Genomic DNA, 13024 nt, shown 5'->3' with positions numbered 1-13024 from the left:
TCCAGGTTCCTGCCTCTAGTTCCTGCATTGGTTTCTCTCAATAGACTACAAGCTGTAAGATGAAACGGACCCTTTCTTCCCCAAGTTGCTTTTGGTCATGGTATTTATCACAGCAATAGAAAGCAAACTAGGAAACAAATAAATTCTCCTTGCTGCCCATGGAATGAGCCTTACCAGAGCAGGCAGATGCTCCCATAGATGTTTAGGGGAAACCCAGAAGCCAGCTCAGGTTGCTGCCATAATGACCGCTGCTTGTAAGATCCAGGTTTCCAACAAGAGGTAGGGCAGATCTCTGGGTAACTGACAGCTTTAATACATTTCTCGGAGTTCACTGTGTGAACTTTGCTAAGACCAATGCCGAGTGCTTGTGTTGACCCTCAAGGTAACCAGGACTCGGAACTGACACTGTGTTTCCCTACTTCCTAGAAAGAAAACGTCACTAGACTTGAGCTGAGACCAAGCACAGTGAATCACTCATGCCTGCTTACTCATATGTTCACTCATTTTAGTTTAATTAATCATTAAATTGATCCAGAGAGCACTTGCTACCCTGCCTAGCACACATTAGCTGCTAAACAGATGCACCACTCACTGCTCTTGAGAGGACCATGTGCATGCATGAAAGACCCCATTCCTCCCCAGATTTTGAACCAACCCCTTTGGGCTTTACATATCAATAGGAGTTCAATCCTCAATGACCTCAGTCTAGCAGGGAAGATGAAGATGGGCATTGATACATGTTGAATATTGATAGTTGATAAGTCTAACATAAAGCAGCTTAACATGACTCTAACATAACACGCAACAACCACCCCCAACAATAAAACAAGATAAGGAAGAAGATGAGGTGGGGATGAGGACAGGAGGAGAATGGGGAGTTGGGGCTCAGCCACCTGCTTCGATTGAGCCCTCAATTAGAGAAACATAGGCTTTGGGACACCGCTAATGGCTGCCCTGCCTGCAGGGGGCAGCAGTTACCCATCTCAGGTAAGTGTTCCACAAGTGGGTTAGATCTGCCAACTGTAAAAGAGGCTAGAATCAATCTTCATGCCCACTGTCTCCCTCTCTCCTTTTCTCTCTCTCCCTCCACAACCCAACACAGGACACTTTCTACCTTTAAAAAGCATGGTTCCATTTGAACAAAGCGGGCACTTGTATGACTCTGGAGCTGTTTTACAGCAGGAAACTGTTCCCAGCAGGTTTTCCTGGTGGCATTGTGGTCTAACTTTGAGGGCCCACTAAGATCTACAGGTGGAGGTGAGAAGAAAGATGGATGTCCTAGCTGAGGGGACTGTGGACCAAAAGTACAGAAAGAGGATCTTCCAAGGTGTAGCCTAGAACTATTGGCCGGCGACTGGCTGGCATGTAAGGGAGAATAATTCATGGGATTCATTTTACAGATTAGAGAACTGAGGCCCAGGATATCAGATTTTCTTGACTGTTAGACCACAGGGAATGTGGAAGGAGGACCAATCTGAAGTAATAGGTTGGAGATCAATTGCAGAGGGCCATGAGAGCCAGGATAGGGGACCTCAGCTTAAATAAGCCTGAACTCCAATGAGTCAACACTCTGGGGCATTGTGATCAGCCCTGTACTTGATCTCACCAAACCTTCACAGTATTTTCACCATCCACACTGCAATTCAGAAAGTCAAAGCCACATAGCTCCAGTTCCCTCAGCTGGAAGTGGCAAAGCAGGTGCTCACACCTGGGTTTGTCGACCCCCAGAGGCTGTAGTCTTCACCCTGTGTGACACTCAAGAGAGACTCTTAGAAAGAGATTCTACTATCTGGACAGTTTTCTGTCCCTTAACTCATTGGCTCCCCAAGTTCTATGGTGTTTTATGGACTGGAAGATTGGGTTTCAGATTCAGGAGGAGCCCCACCTCTTTTTAAACACAGCTGTCTTGGAGGGTAGGGAGAAGGCATGTTCTGAACAGGAGTTGTTTAACTAATTGCCAATTATCTCTGAATAGGCTATGGTTTCCAACAGCTGGGAGGGATTTTGGTCCCTATCCACTGCCTATACGGCTGGTACTTGGCATGTGGTGGGAACTCTTGGCCTCTTGCTGCAGACAAGCCCGTGCTTCATCCTCCTCTGTGCTTCTGTGCTTCTGGGCCAGTGTAGGAGGGTACTGACCATGGTGTAGGAAGTTAGGTACCCCCTCTTCCTCCTTCCCTGCTCTGAGTACCAGTGCCTTGCCCGGAGAAGGACAGGCTCCTCTCCCTGGACTTCTATCCATGCTGCCATGCCCAGTACACTGCAGTATCTCCCTGTTCTTACGGGGTTCTTACTCAAAACTAAGGCCATCATTGCTTCTCTCCTGCACCCCAAATCAATAAGAAAATCTAATGGGAGGCCTGAGTATGGGCGGGGTGCATGCCTATAATTCCAGTACTCAGAAAGCTGAGGCAGGAGGACCACCATTTCCAGGCCATCCTGGACTATGAGGCCATCTCAAAAAAGAGAAAAGTAAATCTAATAGAAAATGCCAGAAGACCCCAGGGCAGATGGGTGATGTTAATTGTCCCTTCTGGCTATATCTGCCAATTCCCAGGAACAGGCTGAAGGGCAAACCTTTGTAAATGTTAATCTCCTTATGCTAAAGATATTGAACTGTCTTTGATGTTCCCAAACGTGTTGACTCCTATCTTGGTAGAGGGTGTGTGGCCTCCACAGGCCAGGCACTTGCTCTGTCTGTTGGCTCTCTCCAGGGGCTGAATGATGGTACTCACCTCAGCTGAAGAGTGAACAGGGCCTCCTTGAAAGCCAAGTGTGGGGTGGGTTGCAAACGTGGTGACATGCAAGGTCACTTCACCCCATTACTGGAAACTAAACCAATCAGAGTCATGTTCTCTGTCATTCTGGAATCCAGTGAATTCTCTGGATCCCAGTGAATGACACTCATTACAATCTCCTCCTGCTGATGGGAAAGGAATGTTGTTTTCTGTAACACGGTCGTGTTTGGATTGGTTAAGATGCTGCTAGTTGCTGTAAGGACCAAAGAGGAACATATATAACAGCTCAACCACAATGGAAATTTGTCTGTCTTTGATGTCAAGCCAGAAATGGAGCTCCAAGTGAAGATTGAGGGAGTCGGCTGTGGTCCTTTGATTTTTCCATGTGTGGTTTCCAAGATGGCAGGACTTGGTAATAGCAAAGTGTGGGAGGAGATTGCTGGTAGCAGGATAGAACACCATCACTTCCTATAATCAACCAATCAATCAATCAATCAATCAATCAATCTCTCTCCCTCCCTCCCTCCCTCCCTCCATCCCTTATAATTCCCTTCTCCCCCTCCAACTCTCTCTCTCTCCTCCTTCGGTGCTAGAGATTGAACTCAGAACTCAGGCAAGAGCTCCACCACGGAGGTATAACTGCAGGCCACATCCCTTCTCACCACCCAGTCACAGGGAATGGGAATCCTAAGGAAGGGGCAATGGGGACAGAAGGTAGCCCTTGATTGAGATCATTCCCACTGCCAGCCTATACCAAAGAAATGGATGTGTGATTCCTTCACACACAGTTAGCCTATGTGTCACCTATTGAAGCTATGAGGAGATAGCTGCTGACTGGTAGTTAAGTTTCAAAATGTAGCTTTAGGTGAGACACTTACTTCATCTTTCTGAGCTTGGTTCTCCCAGTCTGTGGAACGGACATGGTTGGTGCAGGATGGAAGGGGATGAGGCCATCTGTGTATTATACACTGTTAAATGTCTCCCTGTAGCTGTGACTGTACCGATCCATTACCTTTCTTATCACCAGGGTGAAATACCTGCCAGAAGCAACTCAGGTGAGGAAATGTCCATTTGGGCTTGACATTTCAGGGGGTTTGGCTCATGGTTACTTGGTTCCATGTGCTTAGGCAGAACATCATGGCAGTGGGAGTGTGTTACTGAGAAGTGTGTAACGTGAGATTCTCCACCTCCATGTCCAGGAAGCAGAGACTACATCAGGAAAGGGGGAAGAAGGCCCAAGGAACTGCTTACAGTGACCCCTTTTCAGTCAGGTTCTCCAAGAGTTTCCATTACCTCTCCAAATAGCACTACTAGCCAGGTCCAGACCCTTGATATGAGAGCCGTTTGGGGGAAGGGAAAGGCACGTCATATCCAAACCATAACAACTGAGCTGGAACCTCATGGTGATTTAGGGAAAACATGATATAATTGGAAATGTATACAGATTCCAAGTTTCCCTTGGAGACAGGGGTTGTGGGGCTGGCAACATTATGTCCACATTCCTATGCAGTGCTGAATGTAGAAGGTATGTGTCAGTAATGGTCCCTGCAGTCCCCACTCCTCCCACAGAGGACATGCTTTGAGACCCCCCACATCTTACAAATGTCCTGCAGAGTGCTCATGAAGCACATCCGAGCTTCAGCAACAATTTAGTTTTATTTTTGTGTTTTCAGAAGAACTTAGTCTTTTCCAAAGCTGTGGGTCAGCACCTTGCTAGATACAGCAAGGGGTACGGGAGCATTGTGGGCCAATGGCTTCAGGAGCTCATCAGCTCCAGAACTGGCTCATTAACAGCTAAGGATGAGGCACTTGCCATTGCTAGTGTTTTGTCTTAGTAGAACAATGTGCTGTTAATACCACACTACAAACTTTAGAATCCTGTGGATTTTTAGGAGATAATGAATAGGAATTTCTGAAGAGGGTTTTATTCCAGAACTTGGAACACTATGTGTCTAGTAATATGATTGGAAGTTAGCCTGCTGGGACTGGTGCTGGCAAGAATGAATGATTGACAGCTGTAATTGATTGACACTGGTGAAGATGCCAGGGGTACGACTTTGCCGGGGCAGGCTGGATATCTCCTGCCAATGTCTGCTTGGATATTGCTGGGAAGGCAGGGGGTGAGCAATCAGAGAATCCTTTTAATGGTCTGTTGACGGAAAGAAGTCAAGAAATGGTTATAATGGGCAGAGCAATGAAACAGGAGAGCGGAGGGGAGAAGAAAAGGGATGGGGAGGGAAAGGAGGATAAGGAAAAACAAGATAGAAAACAGAAATGGCAGGCAGAGGGAGGGTGGAAATGAAAACTTTGAAAACTCAAAGCACAAGATAAGGTTTGATGCTGTAACAAATGACCCAGTGTCTCAATGGCTTCAAACAAGTGTTTGCTTCTCTCTCATGGTATGCATCCATTAAAGATTAACAAGGTCGAGATCCCACATCCTCTGTCTGGGGCTATTATCATCAGGAATGGAGTGGAGGGTAAACTATACTGTGTTTTAGTATCTCACTGGCAGCAACACTTTTCAATTCTATGTACATTGTGTTGGAGAGCGAAGCCACCTGGGAGGACAACCAGAATGACTGGATATCTCCGGCGATCCTAGGTCTGGAGGAGATCTGTTATCGCTAGGACTCTTCAGGTTAGAAGTAATAAAAAGTGAAACTTAGGCTACTTAAATAAACAGAAATACTCACTCTCTCTACCAAAAGTCCAATGGTAGCCCCAGCAGTCTTCGGGCAAAGCTTAATGCAAGGGGTCAAAGCCACTAAGATCTGGTCCCCTTCCATGTTTCATCTCTGTTCTCTTCCACTGGACCTTCATTCTCAATTGTCACAGTCCTGGGATTCAAGCTCAGTAGGGTGCATTAGGGTTGAAGAAGTGGAAGTGTCTACTTCTCATCAATTTTAATAACAGTATTGTAGGCCTGGATGTCCCCAGGCCAGTCTCTGTATTCAAAGGATGGAGTGCTGGCTATGCCTCAGTCACTCGTTTCACCTGGGACCCAGGAGTGAATTAACAGCATCCCAAGTTAAGGATACAGGGGAGGAGAGAGGTGTGTCCAGGGAGAAAATCAGGGGCTAAGATGAAATCTGGGTGTTTATTTAAAAAGAAAACCAAAACTAACAAAATGTGCTGTATCCACGGCTCTCACCTGGTGGTTTTCTGTGTACTGTTCTGTAGATGTTTTTAGGGGCTGCCTGTAAAAGCCAGAGTGGCAGTCTGCACTTTCTCCTTCTCCTTTCAGTAGGATCAATGGTACTTCACTCATTAAATGCCTATCAGGAAATCATCTCTGGGGGCTATTGAGAGCCATTAGATGTTTTAGGCAGGGAAGTTATACTCACATATGAACTGAAAACATCTTTGAAACAGAAAAAGAGGAACTTCCCTTTGGGTTTAGCACTGCTGCTCTATGGTCCCTCCTCATTTTAGTAGCCTGAGGTTCCGAAATGCAAAAGGCTTACCTTCACACACACCTGGCCAGAATGGGTCCCCCAGCCCATGAGCTACAGGGAAGCTTGGAAAGTGAGCCTCTTGCAAAGGGGCATCAAATTGTCATAACTGGTTCGGATATAAGTAATTTATTCTCTGGGGCTGGATAAATTGTCACCCCAAACCAAAAGAGGTGTCCCTCAGAAAAGAGGGAGGAAGGAGACAGCTGGTGAGGGACTAACAGCCCTGGTGGGCCAAGTCGGGTCTCATTGTAAGTTCTCTTAGGGGAAGTCTGGACCCTCTACGTCTGTTTGTTCCTTAAGAGACCTAGGAAACCACCTGTGACAATCACCTTGAATCCTCATAGCAGTCCTATGAGGTAGTGAACAGCACATTGACTTTAAGGTGCCCTCCTGAAGCCAGGTGTGGTGAAGTACACCTACACTTCAGGAGGCTGAAACAGGAGGCTTATGAGTTCAAGGTCAGCCTGGGCTTCAACATCAAGACCCTGTCTTGGAAAAAGAAATATTCTTAACACTATGACTGTGTCTCATTCTTTGGGTAGAAAAACTGAGAGTCAGAGTACCCAAGGTTGCTCTAGTTACTTTTCCCGTGACTGTGACAAAAGACATGACAAAAAAACAACCAAGGACATGTTTATTTGGGCCCGCAGCTTGAGGCAGAGGAAACAAACCAGGGGAAAATTAGTGTTCAAGCAATGTGACTCCAACACAATGTACCAGGAGAAGCCCTGAGACTTGGGCCTATATTGGAGCCTGGGGTCAATAAAGGGCTTCAAATCACAGACAGAAATTCTGCGGCTTTTCTAAGCTTGGGTTTTGTTTCTCTGGTGCTCTGCATCCTTCTATAGCTCCTCTGCTGGCCTGGAGACAGAGAATGAATAAGAGGCTAATGAGCCAGTCTGTGCTGAGAGGACCAGAGCTTGGAGGAGACAGAATGCACTTTAAGGTGGGACTCTGTAAGATTTCAATCACTCCACATGGCTCTCCTCTCACCGAACTGAAGATGATCACTGCTTGGTCTCAGAATCAGATGAAGTGCAAGCTTAAAAAGTTCCTCCTTCTACTCTCTTCCAGTCTGAGAGCCAGAAAAACAGTTAGATCATTCTTAAAGTGGTCTGCCACTCTTTCCTGGAGCTGTCCCTGTGCAGAGAATGACAATGAGGCATTGTCAGACTCTTTGCTACCTTGGTCTGTTTTCAGATAAATCCTCTAGCTGAGCCTTCGTTTCTTTATCTGTAAAATGGGGACAATAAGTGCAGCAGGGTTTCCTGAGGTCCCTCTGACATCTTTTGCTGTAATAATTGGCATGTATGAAGTGCTTAATAAAGTAGCTATTATTACTGCTAACAAGATAATTGTTTAGGTAACATCTTTACTCTTGAACAGTGCAATTAGCAGCTTTCAATAAAAGAATGGGTGTTGGAACTCCTGTGTACTCTGTATTTAACCCTCAGGGCAGACTTGCGACTCATGACTTAGAAATGTCAGAAGATGAAAAGATTTGACTAAATTCAAGAAGTTATGTATAGTCATTTCCTCCTACTCTGAAGATTGCTAGTGACAGACAGATAAGGAGCTAGACAGACAGGTAGTAAATTGTAAAAACTAAACATATGCCTCCTGTTTGAAGTTCTGAGTGCTATTTTCGAAAGAGAAAGAACAAGCAGCTCTGCAGCCACAAGCCCCTGCTTGTGTGACAGAAGTTCATGGTGTCACCTCTGGGAGTTTTCATTATTCAGCTGTTTGGGACATGAGTGATTGATGTAATTAAAGTTATTGGTAAAGAAAGACTCAGTTACCAAGGGACAGATGAGTCAGCAGGCAGTTTAAGTAATGAAATAATGTTGTAAGGAGTATTTCTTAAAATACATTTCTCATTTTGCTTTAAACTCAAGACATCTTAAACATGGTAGGTCAGCAAAAAGATGTGAGGTGGCAAAGAACAAGAAGACAGGCTACACAGTCTGAGGAATTTTTTTTGTTGTTTTTTGTTTTTTTTCCTTATAAAGCCATCCTCGTTGGGTAGGCATGATCCCAGCCAATATTTGTTACAAGGCTTATATGCCTTGTCTCATTTACCACCAGAGGCCTGCACGAGCGCGTACACACACACACACACACACACACACACACACACACACACACACACTGCAATCTTACTGATGAAGATACTGACGTTCAGAGGGGCAGAAGAACTTACCCAGAGGAACTCACCCAAAGTCCCATAGCTGGTGACTGGCCCACATGGAGAAGGAGACCAGACAGGCAAAACGCTTAGTGGCCTTCCCATCCCACAGGTCCTGGTTTGGGACCTCTCTGTCTATACTTTTGGCCATTTTGCCTGGATTCACTAGTGTGCTTCAAACAACAGAGGGCAGTTGCCAGGACTTGAACACACATCAGTCTGATGTCTGAGTTCATTCTGAGTTCAGGAGCACATTCTTTGTGAAAGTACAGAGAATACACTGGCCTGAGATCTGCAGATTTGTCATCATTTCCATCAATCTGTGCTGAGTACCCAGGGCAGCAAGCTATGGGCTCGCACCGGTGCTACTACAACGGCCACTGGGCAAGGAAAACATGGGAAGGACATGGTTTAGTCCTTGCCAGACATGAAGGCTCAGACTAGAGCATAGCAAGGAGAGCATTGACAGAGGTCACTTAAAAGGATACCAAGGACTTGAGAGTGAATTTGAAGGAGGTATGGGGAAAAGAAGATTCCTGTGTTTTTACTGGAAGCTGAGTGAGGCTGAGAGAAGGTGCTGATCTGAAGTTACAGAGGGTTCCAAGCTTCTGTTGGAAACATTTTGGAGTTGCATGTGGTTATTTGGGTTGAAGATTATGTTAAGGAGTTGGGTGCAAGGCTTAGAGCAAGAGGGTTCTGCAAGCTTAGTCAGGTGTGGCAGTAACACCATTGGAAGACATGACTTACTTACAGGCTGAGTAGCGTGCAGTGTACCTGGTCACCCATGCAGGGAGAAAAGAAGAGAGCAGGAGTAAAGGCATTGCCTTAAGTGGCATTACAGTTTGGTACCCAATGTCCTTCACTTGGGAATACTATTGTCAGAGTTAGGGTTTTATTGCTATGAAAAGACAACATGACCACAGCTGGCTTACAGTTCAGGGTTTTAGTTCATTACTATCATGGCAGGAAGCACAGTGGCATGCAGGCAGACATGGAGAGGCAGCCGAGAATTCTACATCTGAATCTTCAGGCAGTAGGAAGAAAATACCACACTGGGCCAGGCTTGAGCATCTGAGACCTCAAAGTCCACCTTCAGTGACACACTTCCTCCAACAAGGTCACACCTCCTAAAAGTGCCACTCTCTATGGACCTATGGGGTAATTTTTATTCAAACCACCACACCAATCAAGGTCTCTTTGTCACTGCAGTGTTTGCCTCACTTGTGAGTGGTTAGATATAGGGAGCATGGGGATGCTTGCAGGCAGACCCTCTTGAAAGGAGACGGCAGCCATCCATTTGGATCCATCCTGGGGTCCCCTGAATCACAATTCCACTATTTCCACACATTTTCCTCAGAGGTGAAGATCTAGATCCTATCCTCCCCCTCTACCCTCTGCTGTAAAAGACAAAACAGACCAAGGTCTTTCACCTTTACATATTCCAGATAGCAGAACAGAGTGACATCATAGACCAAAAGAGAAAGAGGGACACAAGCTCTCCATAAGCAGGTCATAAGTTCTTCTGTCTAGTCCTGGCTTTCCAAGAAGCTTATTCTGGGTTGAGGTTGGGAATACCCCCAAGGCTGGAGAGATGGCACCACTGACTGCTCTTCCAGAGAACCCAGGCACAATTCCCTGAACTCAAATGGTGGTGCACAGTCTATGACTCTGATTCCAGGGGATCCAAAGCCCTTTTCTGTCTTCCATGGGCAACAGGAATGTGAGTGGTGCACAGAGAGGGATGACAACAAAACATTCATACACATTAAAAAGAAACTAAAAAAAACTATTAAAAAAGAAAGAAAGAAAAAATAAAAAAGCAAGGAAGAGAAGGAGGGAGGGAAGATGGAAGGAAGAAGGAAGGAAGGAAGGGTAGAAAGAAAGAATGAAAGAAAGAAACAAAGAAAGAAAGAAAGAAAGGAGTTCTCAGAAAGCTGGCATGGGACAGAGGCACCAGGTCATGAGGCTCTGCCAGCCACTGGCTGTGAGATGTTAGTAAGAATCTTCATCTCTCAAGTTCTTGGTTTCTACACCTGTAAAAGAAGTTGGTACTCTTTTCCAAAGTGTGGTGACAATATGCCTAGTGGGTTGGTGCAGCAGCAGGCCTGAAGTCCCAGCTCCTCAGGAGGCAGTGGCAGGATCTTGAACCCAGGAGTTCTAGGTCAGCTTGAACATTAGAGACAGCCCTGTCTCAAGCTGAAAGAGAAGAGAACACACACACACACACATACACACACACACAGAGAGAGAGAGAGAGAGAGAGAGAGAGAGAGAAACACACAAGTCAAACATCAATAACAACAACAAGCCCATATATCATAAGATGATTTCATGTATTCCCAAAAGATAGCTACATAACTTTGAGGACAACATTCAAAGCAGAAGAAATAGGAACTGTCAGAGACCCTGAAAGACACTGGCTTCCTTAAAATACAGGGAGGGACCAAGTTCATCTGGATTCCCTTTTCATCATTGTCATCTGCACTTACCACAGTAGCCATAAAAACATTTCCCTCAAAATTATTACATGGTATAAAATTTGAAGCAATTGAGTATATAAACACCAGTCCCAACAGAGAGTGGACCATGACTTTCTCAGATGTCCTTCCTTCCTATCTATACCTTTGACAAAAAAAAAAATTAGAAGGATCAAATAAAAGGGAGAAGGGAGAGAGTGATCTGAACATCAGCATCCATCTCTCTCTGCTTCCTGATCTTTGCTGATGTGAGCCAGCAGCCCACAAGGCCCCACTGTCACAGCCCAGTGCCACTCCCGGTGTCATGCCTTCCTTTCCCTGGTGGATTATATCTCTGCAAACCGTCAAGTAAAATTCTTTGAAAGAAAAGAAGAAAGAATATATAGAGGAAAAAATAACTCCATTAACCAAAGTAAAGCAAACCGATGAATTGTCTGCCACACTCTTCATGACAGCAAAGAAGTAGTAGTTATTCAAACAAGCCCTTTTCCCCAAGCAGCCATGAGTCAACTCATGGGATCCACAAATTGGTCCTCAGCTGCCAGCGTCTGCGGCTGTACACATGAGTATTTAGAAAGCGCCTCCCACCACCACAGGGTCTGGATTTAAATACCCAATGCAAATACAGGACAAACAAAACAAACAACAAGAACGCTTGTGGTTTGGATCTAAAAAGAAAAGTCTTAGGAACAACTAGGCGATGAGTCTAATGTCCAACCCTGTTAGCTGGGAAGATGTTTGGAACATTTTGGAACCATGAAGGCATTAAGAATCTAGGGCCAATAGATGCCTGAATCTACTTGAAAGAGGTTGAGACATTGTTCCTAAGGGCCTGTGGGTTCCCTTGGGGAAAAGACCTGATAATTTACAGAATAAAACAAATCCCCAAGCTGGCGACCATCTATATATACAACACAGAAATCAGGAAAGGCAGTGAGAAAAGGCAGTCAAGCTGAGATGTCAAAATAAGAAATGCAAAACAAATGCCCAAAAGACTAGTGGTTCACAGCTTGCCCCAAGCCCAAACCTTTGTCTGGTGGGATTCACTCTGCACGATGGTGAGCAAAGGAATATTAATTTTTGCTTCTGCTATGTGAGAAAATTGTAGGCAGAGAGAAGGTACTTTAGACCGGAGAAATGAGCACATCCTATCAGATAGCAATTACCCAGGGCAGACAACGATTTGGCAGGGAAACAGCCACGGGTCCCTCCTTGTTTTTGAGTCTCTGGGAGAGATGGCAGCTTTTCCCTCATCTGTACTTCACACACGAAGTGTTGAGGAAGCAGCCCTCCACCAGCAGTGCTTGAGGAAGGCTAAGATGTTTCCAGGCCCAGCCTAAAAATATCTCCCTTGACAGCCTGTCACAATGTCTGAGATTCCACCATTATAAATTCATTCCTCTCTGTTAAGGCATTTTGTTTCTGAGAGTTCTCTGTTAAAATACAGATATCCTGAAGAACTTAGCTTGGGTGAGGCAGGGCAGAACTCAAGCCAGGAGTTAGAAGACCTGGTTTCGGGATTTGCCTCTGCCTATGACCTCACTTCGTGAGCTTAGGGGGACGAGTCATTCTCTTTTCCCAAACCTCAGATTCTAGGAACTGGAGGAAGGGCATGGACAAAAGGAAAGCTCTGATCACAACATGCTAACATCTGTGGCTTTGGGGGAGGAAGTGTCCACTTTGGAATCATCCATGGACATAGGCATCTTACCCTGGGTGTTTGAATATTTTTGTCATGGGCTTCTTGACACATCCAAGAAAGCCCTTTTCTCCAACAGCTTGGGTGTCATGCCAAAGAATATCTGGCTTTCTTCTATCTGAAAAAAATTTCTTCACTTCCTGGGGGAGGAGACTATGCTTTCTTCCTGACTCTAACTACCACACTGGTCCTAGGTGTGTTCTTCCCTCAGGATTCTCTATTTTCCTCCTAACTTGTTCCTGTTTCTAACCATCCTCCCAGCTCAGCTCAGATCACATTCCAGGATGCTTATAAATATGAGTTAGATACTCAGACCCCATCACACCATCTGTCTTTTATCACCAATACCCAAGATCTCCTAGGACCTATAAGGGTCCATATAAATTGCTCTTGGCTTGCGTGGTGGCCTTCTCATTCAAAGGTCTCTGCAAACCTGCTCCCTGCTCAGAAGGTTTATATTTTCTATT

The 13024-nt window shown here is 45.4% G+C and overlaps 1 long non-coding RNA gene across 5 annotated transcripts in view; it reads right to left on the bottom strand.

Moving 5' to 3' along the window:
- The window catches only part of LOC103159711, a 30567-nt gene that overhangs the window by 11826 nt on the left and 5717 nt on the right, over window positions 1–13024 (bottom strand). For 2 of the 5 annotated variants that reach the window (XR_003483393.2, XR_003483390.2), the window contains exons 2-3: window positions 3617–10577; window positions 175–3206 (exon numbers count right to left, since the gene is read on the bottom strand). This is a non-coding gene — a long non-coding RNA (uncharacterized LOC103159711). The remainder of the gene's footprint in view (window positions 1–174; window positions 3207–3616; window positions 10578–13024) is intronic. The other 3 variants (XR_003483391.2, XR_003483392.2, XR_004769255.1) reach the window with 3 other exon arrangements.

This window comes from Cricetulus griseus, chromosome 3 (genome assembly GCF_003668045.3).
Source record: "Cricetulus griseus strain 17A/GY chromosome 3, alternate assembly CriGri-PICRH-1.0, whole genome shotgun sequence".
Classification (NCBI taxonomy): Eukaryota; Metazoa; Chordata; class Mammalia; order Rodentia; family Cricetidae; genus Cricetulus; species Cricetulus griseus.
The sequence above is the reverse complement of the archived record's forward strand: the minus strand, read 5'-3'. Positions and strand labels throughout refer to the sequence as shown.